The sequence below is a fragment of the Halichoerus grypus genome, chromosome 10 (assembly GCF_964656455.1).
Source record: "Halichoerus grypus chromosome 10, mHalGry1.hap1.1, whole genome shotgun sequence".
Taxonomy (NCBI): Eukaryota; Metazoa; Chordata; class Mammalia; order Carnivora; family Phocidae; genus Halichoerus; species Halichoerus grypus.
This window is the reverse complement of record NC_135721.1, coordinates 5,668,730-5,689,296: the sequence shown is the minus strand read 5'-3', so window position 1 is coordinate 5,689,296 and position 20,567 is coordinate 5,668,730. Positions and strand designations below refer to the sequence as shown.

Genomic DNA, 20,567 nt, shown 5'->3' with positions numbered 1-20,567 from the left:
CCAACACTCCTTCAGCATTTCAGCAGGCACAGGGCAGAGCTCTGTGGGTCCAGAGTCTAACATTGTGGCCAGCATCCTGCCTGGGAGAGTGATCGTGCTTTTCCACCTGGTTGTCAGCGGAGTTTCAAGATGACCTCAGGACCTTTGCATGTCCCTACAGTGCCCTCTCCCCACTGCTGGCAGAATCTGTGTAGGTGATGATTACTAATCACTCCCATGATAGATTCCTGACCAGTAGACTTGGAGTTCAAAATGGGGCTTATCTAGGTAGGCTGACTTGATCAGGTCATCTCTTTACAGGCCTTAATGAGGTCCTCCCTGAAGTCAGAGAGGTGGGAAACCTGTGAGGGCCCGTAGGTGGGGTAGCCTGGCAAGGACATCACTCGGCCTTTGTCCCTAGGCTGACAGCTAGCAGGAAAGCAAACTTGCCCTCATCAGCCTCTGCATGAGGATAAAGCCGGCTGACCCCGTGGCTTCAGTCCTGTGACACCCTGAGCAGGGGACCAGTTAAAGCGCACTATACTTGCAAGGAAACTGTAGTGGATGAGTCTGTGCTGTTCGAGGTCACCATGTCTGTGGGAATCTGTTATGCACAGTAGAAACCAATACTCCTCCCTCCTCTTCTTCTCCTGTCCTTCATCCTTCCTTCTACTAATATTTACCAGCATTGATTATGTGTTAGAATATGTGCTAGGAGTTGTAGCCCCAATGGTCAGCACAATCAGATGAGGGCCCTGCCTCGTGAAGTTTATGACATGGCGAGGGAGACAGATATTAATCAGATAACAGCAGGATACAAGTAAAACTGTGCCTGAGGTAACTGGGAAGACCTTCCATACAAAGGGAGAATATAACTGTAATCTTCCGTCTAGCAGAAAGGACAAAAAATATGTTCCCCAAGGCATGAACGGTTAGGCAGAAGTTGAAGTGTGAGTAGTAATTACCTTGGCCAAAGTACTGGGAAGGGCATTACAGGTATGGGGAACAGCAATAACCATGTCCCTGTGCAGGCGAAACCACACCTACAAGGCAGCACAGAGGGCCTGAGGTTGTGCGTGGACACAGGGACAGGAGATGTAAGAGGCTAGAGATAGGAGACTAAAGCTGTTTGTTCCAAGGGGTTTCCTTTGTAAGAACAATGGAAAGCCCATTCTAGAAGCATATGAAGTGAAGGGGATGTCGGGAGGCAGGGAAAGAGCAGGACAGGTAGAAAACACGTAGCGCAGCCCTCAGGAGAATGACCAGAGTGTGAGCCAGAGCCATGGCCTGGGGAGAAAAGGTGGGCACAGGCTGGTGACAGATGGGAGGCAGTGTGTGGGGTAGAAGGGTAAGTCAGCAAGAGCTCCAACGTTTCAGGTCGTGGTGACCGAGAGGAGAGGCTGTGGCATTAAGCGGGGCGGGGGGGTGGGAGGCAGAGGCCTTAAGAAGGAAGGTCAGGGTCTAGCCGACCCTCCTGGGGTGGAGCATCTGGGACACAGCCAGGAGGAACTCTGCATACTGAGAGCCAAAGAGGCAATTGGAGACATCTGATCCGTAACAGAGGAGGCTGACTTTATGAGAGAGAATAGGATCGCTGATGAGGAGAAAGCAGAGAGAAAAAGGCCAAGGGCAGAACTACCTGGAGACCATCTACTTCTTTCTCACCTGTCTGGGTGACTCACATGTTCTCCTTCATAAATAAAGAAGTGGGGAGCATGTACTCCATTTCCGCCAGTATCCAAATAATGAGAAATTTAAATAATAATAAGTAATTCACTATAAATTGTGCTATAATTTATATCTCTGTAATATAAAATAATAAAATTTAAATAATGGACTTTAAGAGACTATAATGTGATATAATAGTAATTGAGGCTCTGTTATAATGACCCGAAGACAATATAAAGCCTCAGATACATTAATACATATTTAAGGTAGGTACTTTATTAACTTTAAGCCATGATTTAACTGGCCGTGATCAGAGGACCTACAACCATAGGACAATACCAGATCTACTAGATACTGTTTGTTTTGTTTGTTTGTTGTTAGCTGAAACTCTATGTATTGTAAATTTTTCATGCAAGAAGATCTGGGAGGCAAATTTCAATTTTGATCTGAAAATGAATGAAGAGGAATACTTCACATTTAGTTTTGAATTCACTGAATTATAGGAGAGAGTTTGTGTTTTAGAAATAAAACAGTATGCCATTTTTAGCCAGGAGATGGAGTGGTCAGTATCACTTGACCCCCTCATTCCACTCTGATCCTTTTCCCAGGATATATTCCATTTCCATCCAGAATCAAGTAGGACGGGTTCCAATCCCAGCTCTGTCACAGACCATCTCTGTGCTTCTATGGAAATTATTTATTCTATAAAATATTTCTTGAGGCTGCCATGAAGATTATAGGGTATCTGGAAAATAATAATCGATAAGTGGAAATAAAGCATCTGATTTAAACTCTGGTCTGCTCTTCCTACCCCAAATAAAATCCTATCCTCTCAAGAAGTAAAGGAACAAAAAGGTGAAAGTGACGGTAATATTACCTGAATGCCTCCTGGGATACTGTGGATCGAGTGGGGAAGTTCATAAAGAATTCTAGCATTTCATTCACTTTCAGCTGCTGTGTGTGACATATGGGAGGCTGTAATTTCACAAGGAAGTGAAACCTTACCTCCTACCAGGTGCCAATATATTTTAAGCAAAGAGATATTACAACTCTGGAATTATTGAAAGTCTATGTTCAAGGAAGACGTAAAAAGTCACGTTTTTGAAATTAGCGTATGACGTCATTGGGACTGGGTGTAATGGAGGTGACACAGTGGATGTGGGAGACAGAGCAGCACTTGGGCTGGGCAAGTCTGGAGGGCAGACCTATTTTTAGGTTTTTATGATGCAGGGCTATTCTGATGCTCTAAAGAAACTGAAAAACTGTCGTCTCTCAAAGTAAATTGATCTTCATTGCCCTGGATTCTAAAAACTTTTTTTTTAAAAACTTGCTTTCTTTCTTTTTCTCAGCTCTCAATCTCTCCAAAGGTTAAAAATCAGAAGGTAAATTGCGTGTGTCCTCACTATGCAGCCGATTTCAACTCATTTTAAGTGTCTAATTGACTTTTAAATAGTCTTCAGTTTATCTTGGAACTGTTTCCACGTAGCAAGAAAATACGAGGATGCGTATGATCTACTGACATAATAGCATCCTGGAAAAGTATGTGGAGAATGTGTGTGTGTGTGCTTGCATGATGCGTGCATGTGTGAGTGTATGTGCATGCGTGTGAGTGTGTGGGAGTATGTGGGTGTACATGTGAGTGTGTTTGAGTGCCTGTGAGCGTGTAGGGTTGTGTGTGAGTGCATGTGAGTGTGTGGGAGTGTATGTGCGTGCATGTGGGTGGGTGTGAGTATCTGTGTGCTTGCGTGTGTGTGTGTGCGTGCGCATGTATGTGTTTACCTCCCCCAAGGAATGGCAGTGCCCAGTATTTACTCTGTTCCTATTTTTGTCCTTTGTCATCACTGCTGTAATGGAGCCCGCTGTCATCTGGTAGGAATATTTACCCGCCCGATGGATCTGACTTGGCCTGGTAATAGTGAGTGCACATCTGGAGTCTAGACTTGGCGGCTCTGTGGGCAGGCTCAGATCCCAAGGCTCCCTGGGCCCCAGGGCTCCACCGGCCGGCGCCCTGCTCTGTTGACATAGGTGGTGGGCCGCCTCATCTGTTTCGGCAGCCTCGCCTCCCTGGCTCACCCCCAGCCTCCGCGGCCTCGCTGTGTCCCAGCTCTGCTGTGCACTTTGGAGGGCAGCCACTGGAGGACCCCTCCCTGGCCCCCTTCCGTGACCCCCCTCATGCTCAGGGTGGTTTGCCAGAGGGGGTGGGAAGGAGGGAAATTCTGATGATTTGTGGTTCAGCCTGTTGGAGGTAGTGGGCTGTGTTGAGCTGGAAGAAGAGCTGTGAGAAGTGTATGAAATAGAGGAGAGAGAGGAACTCGCGTGGTGAAAGGGGTGCAGATGGTGGTACACAAGCTTCGGGTTCAGATCTGTGCTCAGCCATCATAGCAGATGTGTGACCTTTAAGGTCTCTGAGATTCAAATTCATGATCTGTAAATTTGAGGGAAGAGTGACCACCTTATACAGTTGTTGGGAGGGTTACATAGATTAATCCTTAAAGTGGAAAATAAAAACCAGTCCCCTTCTCTAGCAGGTTTATCACATTCACAGATAAGAAAGTGATTTTTGACCCAAGGCAAGAAAAACAGCAACAATTGCTGAAAATATAGGTGGTTGTTTGTCAGGGGCATAGGCCTGAGCAGGGGTGCTGAGATCGTCATGGGCGATGAAAAGTTTTTGAAGCGGGTCCAACAGCAATACCTACTTTTAGATACAAGGTAACCAAGAAAAAGGCAACCGCATTCTTGTGGCTGCAACATTTCCCATGTGGGATTTTTTTTCCTCTTGTTTCTTTTTATAAAATGAAAGTGTTGTGAGGCTCTGATAATGGACTGGTGACTTCCAGAACTGGACTGGAGTCCCTCCGGAGCTGAGACACCGGACATGGCATGCTTGGTATTTGAGAGACTCTTAATGCATGGGCATTGCTCTACTTTTTTTTTTTTTTTTAATGCAATGGGTTATTTTTTGGTGTATCACCTGCGCCAGGTTACTATGATAAACCGCAACAAAGACTTTATCCATATGGGTGTACTAATTAATCATATTTATAATAAAGTGACATCTAAATAAATTTCCCATAAAGAATAATTATTTGGATGTCTACCCAGCAAACAAAAGCAAGTCTTTGAGAAATTATAGGTTTCTTTCGGAAAATTTACTCTATTATATCAAGGTCGACAAACCACGGCCTCCAGCCCACAAGATAGTAACCGTCTATCTCCTGCCAAGCCTAAAATATTTATTCCCTGGCTCTTTACAGAAAACATGTATTGATGCCTACAATTATATAAATGAATGGAATTAAGAAGTATGGTTTTCTCTCTTAAAATTAGGCATACCTATCTGTCAGTATAATCTTACCATGATACTACCTGCCTTAAAATCCATGTGATGCTCTCACTGACTACTGTTTTAATTGGCTTGGGCTGCTATAGTAAAATACCATGGACTGGGGGGCTTAATCAGCAGACAGTTATCTCTCACAGATCTGGAGGCTGGACGTCCAAGATCAAGGTGTCAGCAGATTTGGTTCTTGGTGAGAGCCCTCCTCCTGGCTTGTAGACAGTTGCCTCCTTGCTGTGTCCTCACGTGACAGAGAGAGAGAAACTCTAGTTTCTTTCTCTCATCTTAATAAGGGCACTAATCCCATCATGAGAGCTCCATCCTTATGACTTTATTTAAACCTAATTACCTTCCAAGGGCCCCATCCCCAAATACCATCACATCAATATGTGAATTTCAGGGGTATACAACATTCAGTCCATAGTACCTCCACAAGAAATTGCTTACCATGGTGTGGCAAGCCCTCCCTTCCTTGATTTTAGCATCACATTCTGACTTCAGTCCATGGCACTCAATTCTGTCGGCCCTATAGGCCAAACGATCAAGTTCCTACAAGACTGCATGGGAACAGAAATGAGGAGGCAGATCATTTTGCCTGAGGTCCTCAGAGACATGTGGGGGGTGGTGTATCTGCTCTGGGCTTAGAAGGCTAGTGAGAAGAGGGAGGGCCATGTGCTGTAGTCAGGGAAAGCAGCACAAACCACAACCCGGTGGAAGGCGTGAAGCTCTGTGGCTTGCTGTAGGAATCGCAGGCATCTGCAGAACAGGACACTAGGTGTGTGAGGCCAGTCTGGAGTCATGGGTCTGTTCTGTTGTTTACACCTGTCTTTGGGAAAGTGCTTGGGTTCATATAGGTCAAGATTCTCACCTATGAAATGGGACTGCTGACAACACCTATTTTCTAAGGCTACCAGGATGATGAAATGAGAGGAATGGTGGCTCAGTGCAGTGAGGGCTCAGCCAGCAGCCACCACTGCCCTTGCCATGACCTTGCTGTCCCTATGACCCCATCCCGTTCCTCGCACACCTGACCCAGCCCCGCCCAAACTTGTCACCCTCTGTGCGCTCTGCCTGGTGGCCAGGACTCAACTCACTCACGGTCTTCTTGCTCTTCAGAATCATGATTACAACACTGTGTAGTGATCGTGGTTTCTCCTAAAAGAATCATACAACCTGAGCCATCTAAAACCACAACCAGCAAGTTGTCTATTGCCATTTCAGTATGAATGTTAGACTTGTGGGCTTCAAGAGAGAGTTGGAGCTTGTCACAGAGACCATCAATCAAAGATTTATGTTTGGTTGGGGTTTGGTTTATGTACCCATCATTTTCCAGTTTGGTAACTAGTAGCAGGAATCTAGCAGGTTGACCAAACCTAGCGTTTAAGTTTTAACAACATGAACATGTATGAAAATATAATCACTCGAGGGGCTAACATCCCTTAGTATGTTTTAACGTCAATGGTCCATACAGTTAGGTGTATAAATAGATTTTAAAAGTCAAATGCATTCAGTATAGGTCCATCAATATTTAGGACTCTTCTTTAGACTGATAGATACAGGATATTTTAACTCTGGGATATTTTTTAACAGTTACAGTGAAAATCCCTAGTACCCAAGCTAAGTATTTATTTGTTTCTTTTGCCTGTAAGTGAAAAAATGAGCCTAAGGAAGGAAAGAGGTAAACCTTAAGTCTTTTTTCCTAGTCACCAGAATAGCAACAGCTGACATCGTTCAATAATTGTGTTTGTGTGTGCACATGTGTGTGTTACATGCATGAGTGTGTGCATGTGCATACATGGCTGTGTGCATGGATGCGTATGTGTGAGTGCATGCACGTGGGTGCATGCAAGAGGATGGGTGCCTGCATGCATGTGTGTGCACGAGTATGCATGTGTGCATGCATGAGTATGTGTGTGCATGCGTGAGTGTGTATGCATGGGTGTGTGTGTGTGTGTGCATGCACGAGTGTGTGTGCATGCATGAATGTGTGTGCATGCATGAGTGTGTGTGTGTGTGTGCATGAGTGTGTGTGTGTGCATGCATGAGTGTGTGTGTGTGCGTGCGTGCACATGGCAGTGGGTCTAAGCGTGACATATGTTGATGCTTGCAGATGAGGAAACACTTAAATACTAGGCCGTGTTGACTCCATGGAAGGTTTGCTGACTCAAGGGCTGGAAAGAAAGTGGAAATCTCGTCCCCATTGATTATGACAAGGCCCAGCATCCCTGATTGCACTCTTGCCTTTGGATGGAGGTCCTGCCGGGTTAGCAGCAGGATCTGATTTTGAGTCCTGAGTTGCTCTCCGCAGTCACCGAGTTCCTTCCGAGCCTGATGGACAGGAGCCAGAAGGCTGCGGGGCTGCTGGCGCATGCTACGCTTCTCTGTGACAGGCCTGTTTGGCACATGAAGTGGGAATATCTTCATTGTCACCAGCAGCAGCAGCAGCTTCTGCTTTCCTGCGGCACGCCCGTCCCTGCAGTAGGATTTCTTTTGTGGAGCCCCAAACCAAACCTCCTTTCAGGGGCTCGTCCCAGAGAAGGTCAGTCCTGGGAGCGCAAAGAAGAGTCCAAGTACCATTATTTTAAAGATGCAGGATTGGAGGCTCGGAGAAGGGCTTTGCTCCACAAGAGGCCACACCGCTGTTGGCAGAGCCAGAAATAGAACCAGCACGTCCAGATTTATGTCTAGAGCTCTTTCTACCATAACGTGCTTCCTAATCTTCTGAAGAGACTGGTAAGAAGGTCTCCTGTTTTAGCTTCATTTTTAGTTTTGGGGCCATTACCCATGGTACCCGACATGTAATACACCTTCAAAACTAATTGTTTGAATGAAGTACCGAATGAATGGATGGAGTTATATTCCAGTGGTCTAGAGAAAATGTCAAGGGGCTGGGAACTGTCCATGTTGTCCCCTGTCAGAAGAAGCCATTTAGATATTGCATTGAGCCCAGTGCTCTCACATGGTTCTCCAATAATTCTGGCTACTGTTATCATCATTGTCGAGACTGGGCATGTACTATTTTTTTCTGTTGCAATGCTTTCTTGCTTCTAGCTAGCTTTACTGTTGCTATTAGAATAAGATTCTGCATGAATTTGGTAGGATGATGAAATTGAAAGCAGGCCCTACATTTGTTCCCAATGGAAGCTTCCATGGAAGGGGCAGCATGCCTTCTCAGATAGCCTTATGGAGCACTTCCCAGATTCTTCTACGTTGTCACCAATGTGGGCATGATGACATCTGCTGCCCCAAGCCCAGTGCACACCAAAGCCCTGGTAGTGGCCTTGACTTCTCTTTATTGCTGCTGTCATGGGTGAAGGGCTGCCAATCCAGAGCATCTGACTGTGTTTCAGTGCATTTCGATTAGTGAAATCCAACTATCTGTGAGTTGATTTATAACATCCTTACAGTTTTCCAAAGCCTAGATCTGTGTGAGAATAAGATAAATAAGAACAAAACTGAATTTGTGACTTACTCTATAGTTAAACAAAATGCTTGCACACAAATAATCTCATTTACTTGCAGTTCTTGTGGGCTGTATTAATCCCATTTTACACCTTAGAAACAGGGCTTCAGACGGACTGTGATGAGCACAAGAGTAGACCCGATGATGCCTTTCGTCAGTGTGTCAGGTTTGGGGCTTTGCTCTGCTGTGCTGCCGCAGTGAGCATGGGTCCTGTGTGCTGGCCCATTGCAGGCCAGGCCTGAGCTGATGGTACCAGGTGATCCTCAGCATCTTCATCCCTGGGCACCCACCATAGAGGGCACCCACCATAGAGGGCACCCCAGCACCTGCTGTCATGCACAGTGTATCACGCACTCAGATCTCAGCAGGGTGGGGGTGCGGAATGGAAGCTTCAGGACAGTCAGAGGAAGGGAAGTGTATTAGTGAAATATATTTAGTTTAATTACTTAGTGGATAGAAACGTGGGTTCTCATCCTACCTCGGTCAGTTTACTGGTTGTGTGCAGTTTGCTTCCGTGTCTGGGGGAGTTTTCTGCTCTACACAACATGGGGATTGTATGATCATTCAGCCAAGTTAGCTCTAAAAGCTCACCTTTCTATTAATTCAAGTAATCAGTGGGACCTTTTAAGGTTCTTGCAATCTCAAATTCCGTCTTGTATCACCTCTGAGAAGCCACGCTGTAAGGATGAACATTTTTAGGAAAGCTCGGTGCAGAGGCCAGATGCACGTGGTCACGGGCACGGACTGTGCGGGCTCAGCGGTGGGACCTCCTGCCCGTGCTCTCACCTGTCCGTGCCTGCTTCCTAGTCCCTGAATTGGGGTTCACAATCCCAGGGAGTTGTTAAAAGAATGAAATGAATTGATGAATGCAAATGCTTGTAATTCTAGCACCCAAGTGCTAGCTACATTTTAATGATATGTATTATCCCTCTTATCTTCTTATCCTGTAGGTGGGAGATTCCTCAGCCCAGGGGCTCAGTTGTGATTGGAGTAACACAGTCCTCTCTCCCTCTCTCTTTTTCAGTGATTCCCCTTGTGTATCCTGATTTTGGCCCAGGGAATGCAAGAAGCACTCCGTCTGGTGACTTTGGGGAAAGGCTCTGCCACCTGACACCAGGGTGAGGTGACAAGGGGCAGGTTCTGTGGCTCCAGCATCCTCCATCCCTCCCAGATGCTGCCCCATGAGGATGTAACATGAGAAGCCACTGCAGCTGTGACCTTAAAAGGAGACGTTCCGGGCCCCACCAGGACTAAAGAGCAGGAAGGAGGAAGGACCTGGGTTCCAGGCAAGTTTGGTGAGTCCAGAACCAACCCTGCTACCAGCTCTATCCAGTCTGTTTTCCCATGGAATGATCAAGTGTCCTTGTTGGTCAGTTAGTTATTTTGTTGTATGCTCTCCAAAGCACTTAAAATACTGTTTCTTTTTATTTCTTTTTTATTTGAAAGAGAGAGCACAAGCAGGGTGGGGGCAGGGGGAGGGTCAGAAGGAGAGGGAGAAGCAGACTCTCGGCTGAGCAGGAAGCCTGATGCGGGGCTCGATCCCAGGACCCTGAGATCATGACCTGAGCCAAAGGCAGAGGCTTCACTGACTGAGCCACCCACCGCCCCATAATACTGTTTCTACATGCAGTAAACTTGTCCTTCAGTCCAGGCAGACATAGCAAAGAGGACAGAGGTACTGGGTGCTCAGTGGTGCGGGTGTAGCTGCTCCAAAAAAGCATTGGCATTAGTTCTGTACTTCCTTGCAGCCAGCTTGGAAAAAGAAAGCAAAACACCTAATTTCACATGGTACACAACACCAGAAAAAAGGAAACAGCCAATCTGAGTAGACAGAATTGTTTAACTGAGTAGGCAATAAATTCGAAAAGCCATTTCTCACATTCAGTATCATAGAGGTGACGCTGAATGGCATAATGGGCTCCTGTCTGACAATTTTTACCAATTAAGTTTGGTTTTTAAAAAGCCTGCTTGTTATAAGCAACCTTCGACTTAAGACAAAGCAAGGACATAAAAGTGAAACCATTGCTGTTTTCTGTGTGTTTTCCTTCTTTTTCTCATTTCTGATTTTTTACGTCCATCTTATTAACTTTATCCTCATTTGACTGTGTCTTTTTGACAAATTTGCTTTAAATCTTTTCAGGATCAGAGAAAAAAAGTGATTTAGTGGCATAAAGACATCCTCAGTAGAGCTGTATGGATTCATGTCAGTAAGTGTAGAGAAGAATGTGGTCTAATATCTGGACCAAAGTAAAGTGATTGTGGCCTCGGGCCCGGAGCCCTCACTGTTGACCGTGGGTGTGAGTGCTGGGCTCTGGCAGCACCCGCAGGACAGTCAGGGCAGAGGGAGCCGTGGAGGGCACTGAACTAGCCTGGGTTGGTTGTCAACATGGATGGATCCACACATTCTAGGAATCACATACTGTCCTGAGAGAGGAGTATTGGCAGGAAACTCCAATTGACTATTGATGACCAGTTGCTTGGGCTGTGACTCCCTGGCATATTTATACTTACCCTTTCTTTATCATGCCAGCTTCTAGTTCAGACTGGTGTTTGCTCCTGACGTGGCAGCAATCTCCATTCCCTCCCAGATCAGCTTAGAAATGGTCAAGGAGGCATGAGGGGATTTCAGGGTTTGTGACCTCTAGCTCTCCTAGGACATTCTGGACGTCCCAGAATGTCTGAACATTTGCGAAGAGCTTAGGAGACAGGGAGAAGCTCCTATTTATAGAACAGGCCCAGGACATGGTGCGAGAAGACAAACTGAGGAAAGGGGTCTTTGGTAACGTGGCTTCTACACTGTGGAGCTTGGGTCAGCGCAGCGTGGGAGTCCTGTTAGGTGTTCAGTGAAGGCATTTAGAAAGGAATAAGAGGCCTCTGCTGGATTTTGAGTGAGGAAATGCTTCAGAAAACTCAGCCACATGAAAGAGCTAATGAAGTGGGTATTTGCAGGGCCTGGAGCAGACAGGTGGCCAGCAACTCCAGAGGCTGCACACGTTAAAATCTGCATCGGCCAGAAAGAGCCTAGGTCTTCTGTGACCAGATCCAGTGCCCACGCAGCCCTGGGGCTCAGCCCGCAAGTTGATTGCATGAAGGGTCGAAGGCATCACACGTCCAAGCAACGTGCTTGTCTGCAGGAGGTTGGCTTGGCCCAGAGTCGCCTTCTGCCTGATGGGAAGGTAGGCAAAACCAGTTCTTGCTGTTATTTCTTCAATTGCGGTGGATGTAGAGTTTCAGGAGAAAATCTGAATGAGGACAAACTCTGGGAGAGCTGGTGAGAGATCACCTTTGACAGAGTTTGCCTGGGAAGCAGTGCGAAGAGGGGTCCCAGGGGAAGATGTGTGACTGCTCCTCAGACGGTACTTGCCAAAGTTGATGTTGTGTTTCCAAGTTGGAGGGTTTGTGAACAAATTGCAGGTGTGGCAGAGAAAGAAAGTCTTTGCTGATAGGGTTTGAACCCTGTTACTAGCCGAGTGATCTTGACTGTGACCTCTCACCTCTTCGAACTTCTTTTCCTTTACCTCCTAAGTTGAGAGAGCTACAGCAACATGGCTGTGTTGTTGAAAGGATTAGATATGGGTCTTGCATAACACGGTGGTGTCTGCACAGAGTGGGGAGGGAGAGCTGGGTCTTTCTGGTTATGGTTGAATTCAGCTCCTCATTTGGCACAGGAAGAAACAAACCTGTGGAGGTAAGTGCTCTGCCCAAGGTGGCTCAGCTCCCCAGAGCAGAGCCAGAAATGTGCCCTTCTCTACCCTGCCACTCAGGCCACGGCTTTGGGGTTGGGGTACTGCCCCAGAATAAAAAATACATATTTGGTCTAGAGCTCCTAAAACTTGCAACTTACTATCTTTTGTATGTTAAGGAGATGACTCCCAGGTGGACGATGGAGAGCTAAGTAGCCTGAGGATAGAGGACTGGTCACCCCCAAACAACCCCAGGATTAAGGATTAGATCTTTCAGTCCCATCCTGGATCTCCACAAGGGTGAGGGTCTGGAGGTTAAGTTCCACCACCAGTGGCCAATGAATTTAATCAAATGTGCCTCTATACTGAAGCCTTGTAAAAATCCCTGAATGATGAGTTTGGGGAGTTTCTGGGTTGGTGAATACACCTAGATTCTAGGAGGATTATGTGCCCAGAGAGGGCATGGAAGCTCTGCCTTGCGCCCCAGCCCCCACACCTTGCTCTCTGTGTCTTCCATTTGGCTGTTCCAGAGTTGTATTCGTTATAACAGACTGGTTAACCTAAGTAAAGTGCTTTCCTGAGTTCTGCAACTTGGGAGTGAGATGGAGTCAGGGAAGGCAGGAGTCTTGGGAGTGAGATGGAGTCAGGGAAGGAATGGATCAAACCCAATTCCTGTATGAAGTGCTCTGCACCCCAGTCCTCATGGGGATGGGCCAGAGTGTCCCCGACCCTGACATTGCATCATTTAGAGCTTGTGACAACTCCTTGCCCATGAAGTCGGACAAGTTAATATGAAACATTTTAGTCTTGAAAAAATAAATCTACATTATTTGTCTTAATAAAGAAAAAAAATAACAGATAATGTTGACTGAACACTTTCTCGCTGTCAAGCACAGTTCTAAGACTTCCATGAATGAACACGTGCTGGCCTCTGGTGGCTGTGAGGCCAGCAGTCTTAGGGACCAATCTTACAGATGATGGTGCAGAAGCTCAAAGAGATTACATGGTGTATCCAAACCACTAGGCCAACAAAGGGGCAGTTGGCTTTGAGGGGACAGACTGAATCCTCTGCATCTCTGCTCACCAGCAAGGAAAGAACGTGCAAAATGTGGAAAGACAGTTGAGGGACAAAGGCAGTTCTCACCTCTTGGTAAATGACACCTGCCTGGACCAGCTTCTTTTGCCAGGCTGGCAGATGGAATGCAATGTTGAAAAATACACCACGTAACCCCTGAGGAAAGTGTTGGTGTACCTAGAGTCACCGAAGTGAGCGGTGCAGGGACACTAAATGCCTACCGTTGGTTAAATGCAGTTAAGTGGCAAGGAGCCAGGGACCTAGTGATCTGGTTTCAACATGAATGTACACCGATGCTAAGACAACTGGAAATGCAGCTGATTAGGTATCTGGGAATTGTGGACCCAGAACTGTGGCGCCATCCTCATGGGAATCTTGTTTCAGGACACGAGGTTGCCAGATTGATGGGACTCGAGTCATGGGTGCCTCTGCTGAGGGGGGAAAGAAGGAAGGAAGGAAGGAAGGAACAAACGAACGAACTCTGACGGGTATGATCTGAGAAGACACAGTTAGTTGATGGCTTAAGGTGGATGCCCTGGGCCTACCCGTGAAAGCGGAGCAGAGGGGATCCTCCCTGGAAGGTGGAGTGGGCAGACGATGGGGTGGACGTGACCACACATTTGGGCAGCCCTTCAGTATTGAAGCGGGTGACTCTTGACGGGTTTGGATAAAGTCAGGATTTTGTATGGCTGGAATAAAGAGGGAGGAACGAAGGTGGTAGAACAAACTAGGAAGGAGCAGAGTCAGGGCGTGAGGTAGGGGAGGATATGGAAGTCGGACTCATTGAAATGCAGTGGGAGAGTTGAAGGCAAAGAGAGGGAAAGCATGGACTTTTGGAGGCAGTGGATGGAAGATCCTCTTATATTTAGTTGTATAAAGATTTGAGTTGGGAAGAAGGGAGGGACATGATCCCCATGTCTGAGTGTCTGCACTAGGCTTTCCAAACGAGTGATGGGGGCTGTATCTCTTTCCGCACTTGGAAGAAGATGTCATACCCTTTCCTATATGTCAGTGCGGTGGAGCGGGGCGTGCAGGTGAGAATAAGGCTACTGCAGGCACTGAAGAAACGTGTAAGAAGAGCAGCCAAAGTCTGAAGGACCCCACATCCACTGAGGAGTTAGTGAAGGTGAAGAGGGGTTATTATTTTGCTTTTGCAACTTCCTGCTCCTAATGATTATGTTACATGCTCTGAAAGACATAAGAAACATAAGTTGGATACATTATACATGTGATATATTTTGTAAATATAAGTTGTTATAAGAAATGTAAGTTGGATGCAAAGGGATTTGAAGAAACAGAGTGGGTCTCCTCCAGCTTTGCCATTAGAGTTACAAAAAAATTAAACCAATCGCGGAGTGGAGGATGAGGATGCATGCTCACGTGAATTAATGTCAGCAGCTGCATTTAGTACTTTGGTGTACTAGCTGAAGGTTTTCCCAGTTTCAGGCTACGAAAACTGTACGCCATATGATTTTTACCTTCTGAGTCTTGGTTATTGGGCTCAAAGTTCATTTTGCAAGTAAATAGTATCTGTACCGTGTTATTCCTGCTCAGGGCTTAGACTGACTGAAGTTACAGTTACCACGAGTAATCTTCGAAAGAGAACAGAAAAGATCTGTTTGCAATTACTTTATTCAGTTAAGGGGAACTTTCCTTAGCAACTAAATACAAAACATCCCAATTTTATGTAATCTGCAGATTTAACTGCAGTCTACAAAAACTGCAATCAATTTTTAAAAACCCGATCACTGAGTAGATATGCAGAACACAGGCTGTTAATACAGGACATATGGTTTGGCCATGTTGATGTTTGAACTCTTTGTAATTTTGCATTTGAAACCCTATCAGGTATTTTTGAGGCAGAAACAGTATAATTAACTTGCTATGGGTTTTCGTAGTTGCAATTAGAGTGGAATCAGATAAGCATGTCTGTTGGATGACAAAAAAAGGGAGCATTTACATATTAGAGTCTCTTGGTTACAGCCCCAGGAAGACAATTGTAGAGAAATGCACTGATCACCCAATAGGCTTCTTTGGAAATAGTGGCCCCTTTTGGAGGATAAGAACACCAGAAATTACAGCTGAAGCTGTTAGACATCATCAGAGTGACTTTTTTTTTTTCAAGACTTTATTTTTTAAGAGTAGTTTTAGGTTTATAGCAAAATTGAGAGGAAGATGGAGATTTCCCATATGCTCCCTGTTCCCCATGTGCATGATCTCTCCAGTACCAATGTTGCTGACCAGAGTGGGATATTTATGACAACTGCTGATCCTGCATTGGCACCTCATAAGCACCCAGAGTCCATAGTTGACATTAGGGTTCATTCTTGGTGTTGTCCATCCTGTGGGTTTGGACAAATGGATAATGACGTGTATCCACCATTGTGGTGTCACGCAGGGTATTTTCACTGCCCGAAAACTCCTCTGTGCTCTGTGCTCTGCCTTCTCATCCCTTCCACTACCTAACCCCTGGTCACCACTGATCATTACCGCTCTCCACAGTTTGGCCTTTTCTAGAATGTCATGTAGTTGGAATCGTTCAGGATGAAGCCTTTTCAGATTGGCTTCTTGCACTTAGGACCATGCATTTAGGGTTCCTCCATGTCTTTTCATGGCTTGTAGCTCGTTGCATTTCAGTGCAGAATAATATTGCATTGTCTGGACGGACTCAAGGTGGTTTTTTCATTTAATACATGGGGAAATGTGTCCTCAGAGGTTAAATGATTTCCCCAAATATACAGGAAGTTCATGGCAGGGCCTGACTGGGCCAGACCTCGCTCGCTCTAGCCCTTCTTTTCTCCACAATCAAGGGAAAGACTCTCACATTTGTTCTATAACATGGGCTTGCATACCTACAAGTTTTACCCTTTCTTTTCCTCTCAAGAGCTTCACAAGAAGCAAAGAGGTAAAATGACAAATTTGGGTTTCCCCCAGAAAAGCCTGTGTGGCCGGTCTGGGGGTGGGGACAGGCAGGCCCCTTCTCCATGGTTTCTCGGACAGCATGCCTGGAGCTTTCTAGACTCTCAGAGGAAATCTGTGCCTTACTGAGGAGGAGTTGGCTGGTGCAGGCTCACACCCAGGGACATCCTCACTCTGAGGCCCCTGGCCCAGGGTGGACCCTGCAGTGAGTGAGCTTGGGGTCTTCCCAAAAGTGGCCACAATTTCAGAGGCAGAGGCTTGAGACCCTGGGAGGAAAATCGTCTCAGCTCTCCCTGGGTTGGCAGCTACCCTGAGTCCTGGGCACCCTGTCGGCCCTGATTACTGCAGCCCCTGCCCGAGGAGGCTCCCAGTCTGGGGCCCTGCCGAGAGGTGAGACTCACCTGATGTGCAGCACGCGCTATGCAGAAATGTGGACTGCACACCCTGAGGCCCTCCCCAGGTTCCAGTCCTTCCTCTTGGCTGATGCAGCCCTTGGAAAACAAGCCTTCTGTTCCCCAGCCTGAGACGGCATGCATCATGAAGACAGAGCCCAGGGAGGAAGAAGCTTGTCTGTAGTCTCCTGTTGCATGGCTTTTCCTTTTCTACCCCCTGCACATGTATCCCTTGTGCTCCGTGGAGTGGAGCTGGGGGCTAAACAGCACTGACAAAGGCTGTAGAACACAGCTGAGCTGGAATATAACCTTGAGGCAGTAGCTAGAACATCCTCTTTATTCAAAGGTAATATCAAAGTAAAACATGCTCATGGTAAAATACTCATGCAGCCCAAAGGGTTTAAAGTGCAGGGCTCCAGATGCTCTCCAGTCTGTTCTGGAAGTGTGGAGCACAGGGCTTCTGAGGTTGTGGGCTAGTGGGTCAGCCTGAGGCCGGTTCCCAGACACGCACTCCCAGGTGGAGCTTCCCGTGGTGCAGCGTTCGCCTGCATCTCACCTCTTCCCTGAAACTCTCCCTGCTCTTCGGTGTGCGCCGTTTTGCCTGTAACATGGGACTTAGGGATGTCATCATGTGGTAAGGTTCCTCCTCAGACTCCCAGCCAAGACCAGTTGTTACCCTCATTTCAGTCTATTGAAACCTCACGACAGTTGATCCTAAAGCATTGATATTGCTGTCTCCACTGTATGGATAAGAAAACCAACGCCTCAAGTGTGAATTGCCCCAGATCATATTGCTGGATTGCTAGGAAGAAGTGAAGTTGTGTGTCTCCCCTGCCCCGCCCCCCACGGTGGGTTCCTTTAGAGCTGGAATCATGGCTCCAGTCTTTTTCCCTCAGAGCGAGTGTTCAGTTAACCCTCCATGACTGGATGGATGCATTGCTAAGCAGAAATGATCTTCTATGTTATTCTCACGCTTTGTTAGACATTATTTGTTAGAAATGACTCTTTGATTAAACTTTCTGAGTGTTTCCCCTGCCCTCATATTAGGCTCCTCCAGGAAGGAAAATAGACCTTCATAGACTTGTGGCCTCTGCATTGGTTCTGTTATTTGCAGATGAATGGGAGTTGGGATGTGAGAAAGGGGTACCATTTCCCCCCTGGAGGAAATCACTATGTAATGATTTTCCAAATCCTGTGCCAAAAAAACAGACAACAACAACAACAACAAACTATGAGACTCCTAGTCCCATACAAGCAGAAGATTCCAGAGGGGGGAAAAATACTCTTCAAATTCTCTGGCATAGGAAAGTTGGCTGCATGTTTTGAATCTGTATGGAGGTCAGAAATACCGAAACCCTCTGCCTTCCATCCTCCAGTCCCTCAGATTCCCTCACCAACCTGTTCATTCCACATGCCACTTGCCAAGGCCGGTATGAGCTCTGGACCAGCACTGACCCGGCGGGCCCTCCTTGGCCAGTGCTGGTAAGGTTGTATAGCTGTGTCCTCCCAGGGCAACGGGCGCTGTGGTGAGCGAGGCCTGGACTTGGTATTTAGGCAAACTGGGCCGTGTTTTCTGCACTTTCTGTGCCATGTGCCCATGTGAGAGTGGGGTAATGAATGCATGTGCAGAGCAGAACTAGGACGGCCACAAAAATATTATTTCCAAACCAGCAAAACCGCAAACACACGAAAGGCAAACATTTCTACGGTAAATGTATGCCCCCCCCCCCCAGCTAAACTGTAAGAATAGCCATTATTCTCAGTATCACAAGGATTCCTCATTTGTTTTGCATTACTAGAAACAAGGAGTCCTTGTGAAGTACTTTTTCACATAAATGTGACTTTCCATTCCAAATATCAGTGACGATCCTTGTAAGTAACGTATCGTCTTCTCTGCCTTGCTGGTCTCAGAAGGGATAAAGCTAACGGGGTTTACGGACTGTACGGAAGTGACCGGTGTCCCCCTAAATTCATGTCCGCCTAGAATCCGCAGTGTGATTCTTTTAGTCTGCTCAGGCTGCCATCACAAAATACCATAGACTGGGTGGATTAAAGTAGAAATTTATTTTCTTAGGTTCTGGAGGCTGAAGTCCAAGATCAAGGTGCCAGCATGCTCAGGCTCTGTGGGGGCTCTGTTCCTGGCTTGCAGACGGCCCCTTCCTCACTGTGTCCTCGCATGGTGGAAAGAGAGAGTGAGCTCTGGTATCTCATTCTCTTCTCTTAAGGACTTGAGTCCTATCAGATTAGGACCCTATTCTTAAGACCGAATTTAACTTTAATTACTTCCTAAAGGCCTGATCTCCAAATATAGTCAGTCATGCAGGTGGTTTTGGCTTCAAAATTTGAATTTTGGGAGGACATATTTTAGTTCATAGCAGTGATCTTATTTGGAATTGGTGTCTTTGCACCAATTTTAACTTTTAACTTTTAGCTAATTACATCTAGTTAAAATGAGGTCATCCTGGATTAGAGTGGGCTTTATCTAATGACTGGTGTCCTTATAAGAAGTGAAAACAGAAATAGAGAAGAGAGTGCCACATGAAGATGGAGTCAGAGGTAGAAAGGATGTCCCTACAAGCCAAGGGACATCAGGCTTCTGGCAGCCATCAGATGGTAGAAGAGGCAAGGAGCACACTCCCCTCTGAGTTCCCAAGAAGGAACCAACTCTGCCCACACACTGATTTCAGACTTCTGGCCGCCAGGACTGTGAAAGCATAGATTTCTTTTGTTTTAAGCCACCCATTTTGTGATAATTTATTATGGCGGCCCCGGGGAACTAGCACACTGACTTCGTCACCATAGTGGTGCCCTGCTGTTCGACATGGCGGCCTATTCAACATGGCAACCTAGTTTAGGGTGTTTGTTTGCTGGGCACTTGCTTTGCTGTCACATAGTAGACACTAACAAGGAAGTGTTGCTGAGTGAAGATAGAGGGTCTTACTATCAGTTTTCATCGTCCACACTGCTGTAAGCAAAGAAGACCACTCATGAAGCCTAGAGTGGCTGGTAGGAATAAGTGGGTAGGACATGGAGCAATTCCTGGCACACAGTGCGGGTTAGCTTTTATTTCATAAAGTCAAGGTTGCTGGTATCCTTCTTTCTTTCTTCCTCCCTCTCTCCCTTCCTTCCTTTCTTCCCAATGAGATACTATTTATTTTTTTGAGCCCTTTAAGTGTTTATAATGCATTTTTGCATTAACGCATTAGCTCTCCACAATGTCCTTGAGAAGAAGACAGGACAGGTATTGCTACCCCCATTTTAGAGATGAGAAAACTGAGCTTCAAGAACGTCATTCTCTGATGAAAATCACTTGGCTCATTATGACATTGCTGAGACTCAGCCCTATACACTACTCTCATTTCTTTAACCTGCCTTTATAGGAGTATTAAATGAGGAATCAGAAGAGACGAGCTCCGGTTGGAGCTGTACCAACGTTATCTGGGGAGGCTGGTGCTCTGACTTCATGTTGGATAGCATATCCCATTGTTATTAATGTGTCAATGTATTCGAAACTCATTTGTTCCTCTAAGAAACGGTGACTGAGTCCACATTACGTGCTGCTGGTTTAGGCACTGGAGTGTAACTGTGAGAAAGACACAGAACCTGCTCTCGTGGAGCTTCTGGATCATGAGGAAGACAAGCAATTACTGAGATGGAAGGTGAAGGAATGTTATGCCAGTGGATGCTCCCAGCAGTCTTCGAACCAAGCCTAGAGAGGGTAGAGGGAAGGCCTCCCAGAGACGCTCCCAGTCCAGAGTCTGGGAGATGAATAGCAACTGGCCAGGCAATGGAAGAATGCCAGTTCAGGCTGATGGAAGAGTCGAGAGGTGCATTTTGCTCAAAAAGAAGGAAGGAAGGAGAGAAGGAAAGAAGACCATGTGGCTGACAGTTAGACTTTGAACCTGGGGTGGGAGTGTAGTGAGAGGTGAAGCCTCTAAGGAGGCAGGGGCCAAAGTCGGGAACAGCCTGGGGCCCTCTTCGTGGATTCTCAGGTCCCCAGGCACAAGGGGAGGCCATCGAAGGGTTTCCTGCAGGGGCATCGCGCTCA

General features: G+C 46.5%; 1 long non-coding RNA gene across 1 annotated transcript in view; it reads left to right on the top strand.

Moving 5' to 3' along the window:
* Positions 1-7,515: 7,515 nt before the first annotated feature.
* Positions 7,516-20,567, top strand: part of LOC118520093 (uncharacterized) — a 420,526-nt gene continuing 407,474 nt past the window's right edge. Inside the window, exons 1-3 of the long non-coding RNA XR_013442141.1 lie at positions 7,516-7,720; positions 9,475-9,819; positions 11,400-11,626. This is a non-coding gene — a long non-coding RNA (uncharacterized LOC118520093). The remainder of the gene's footprint in view (positions 7,721-9,474; positions 9,820-11,399; positions 11,627-20,567) is intronic.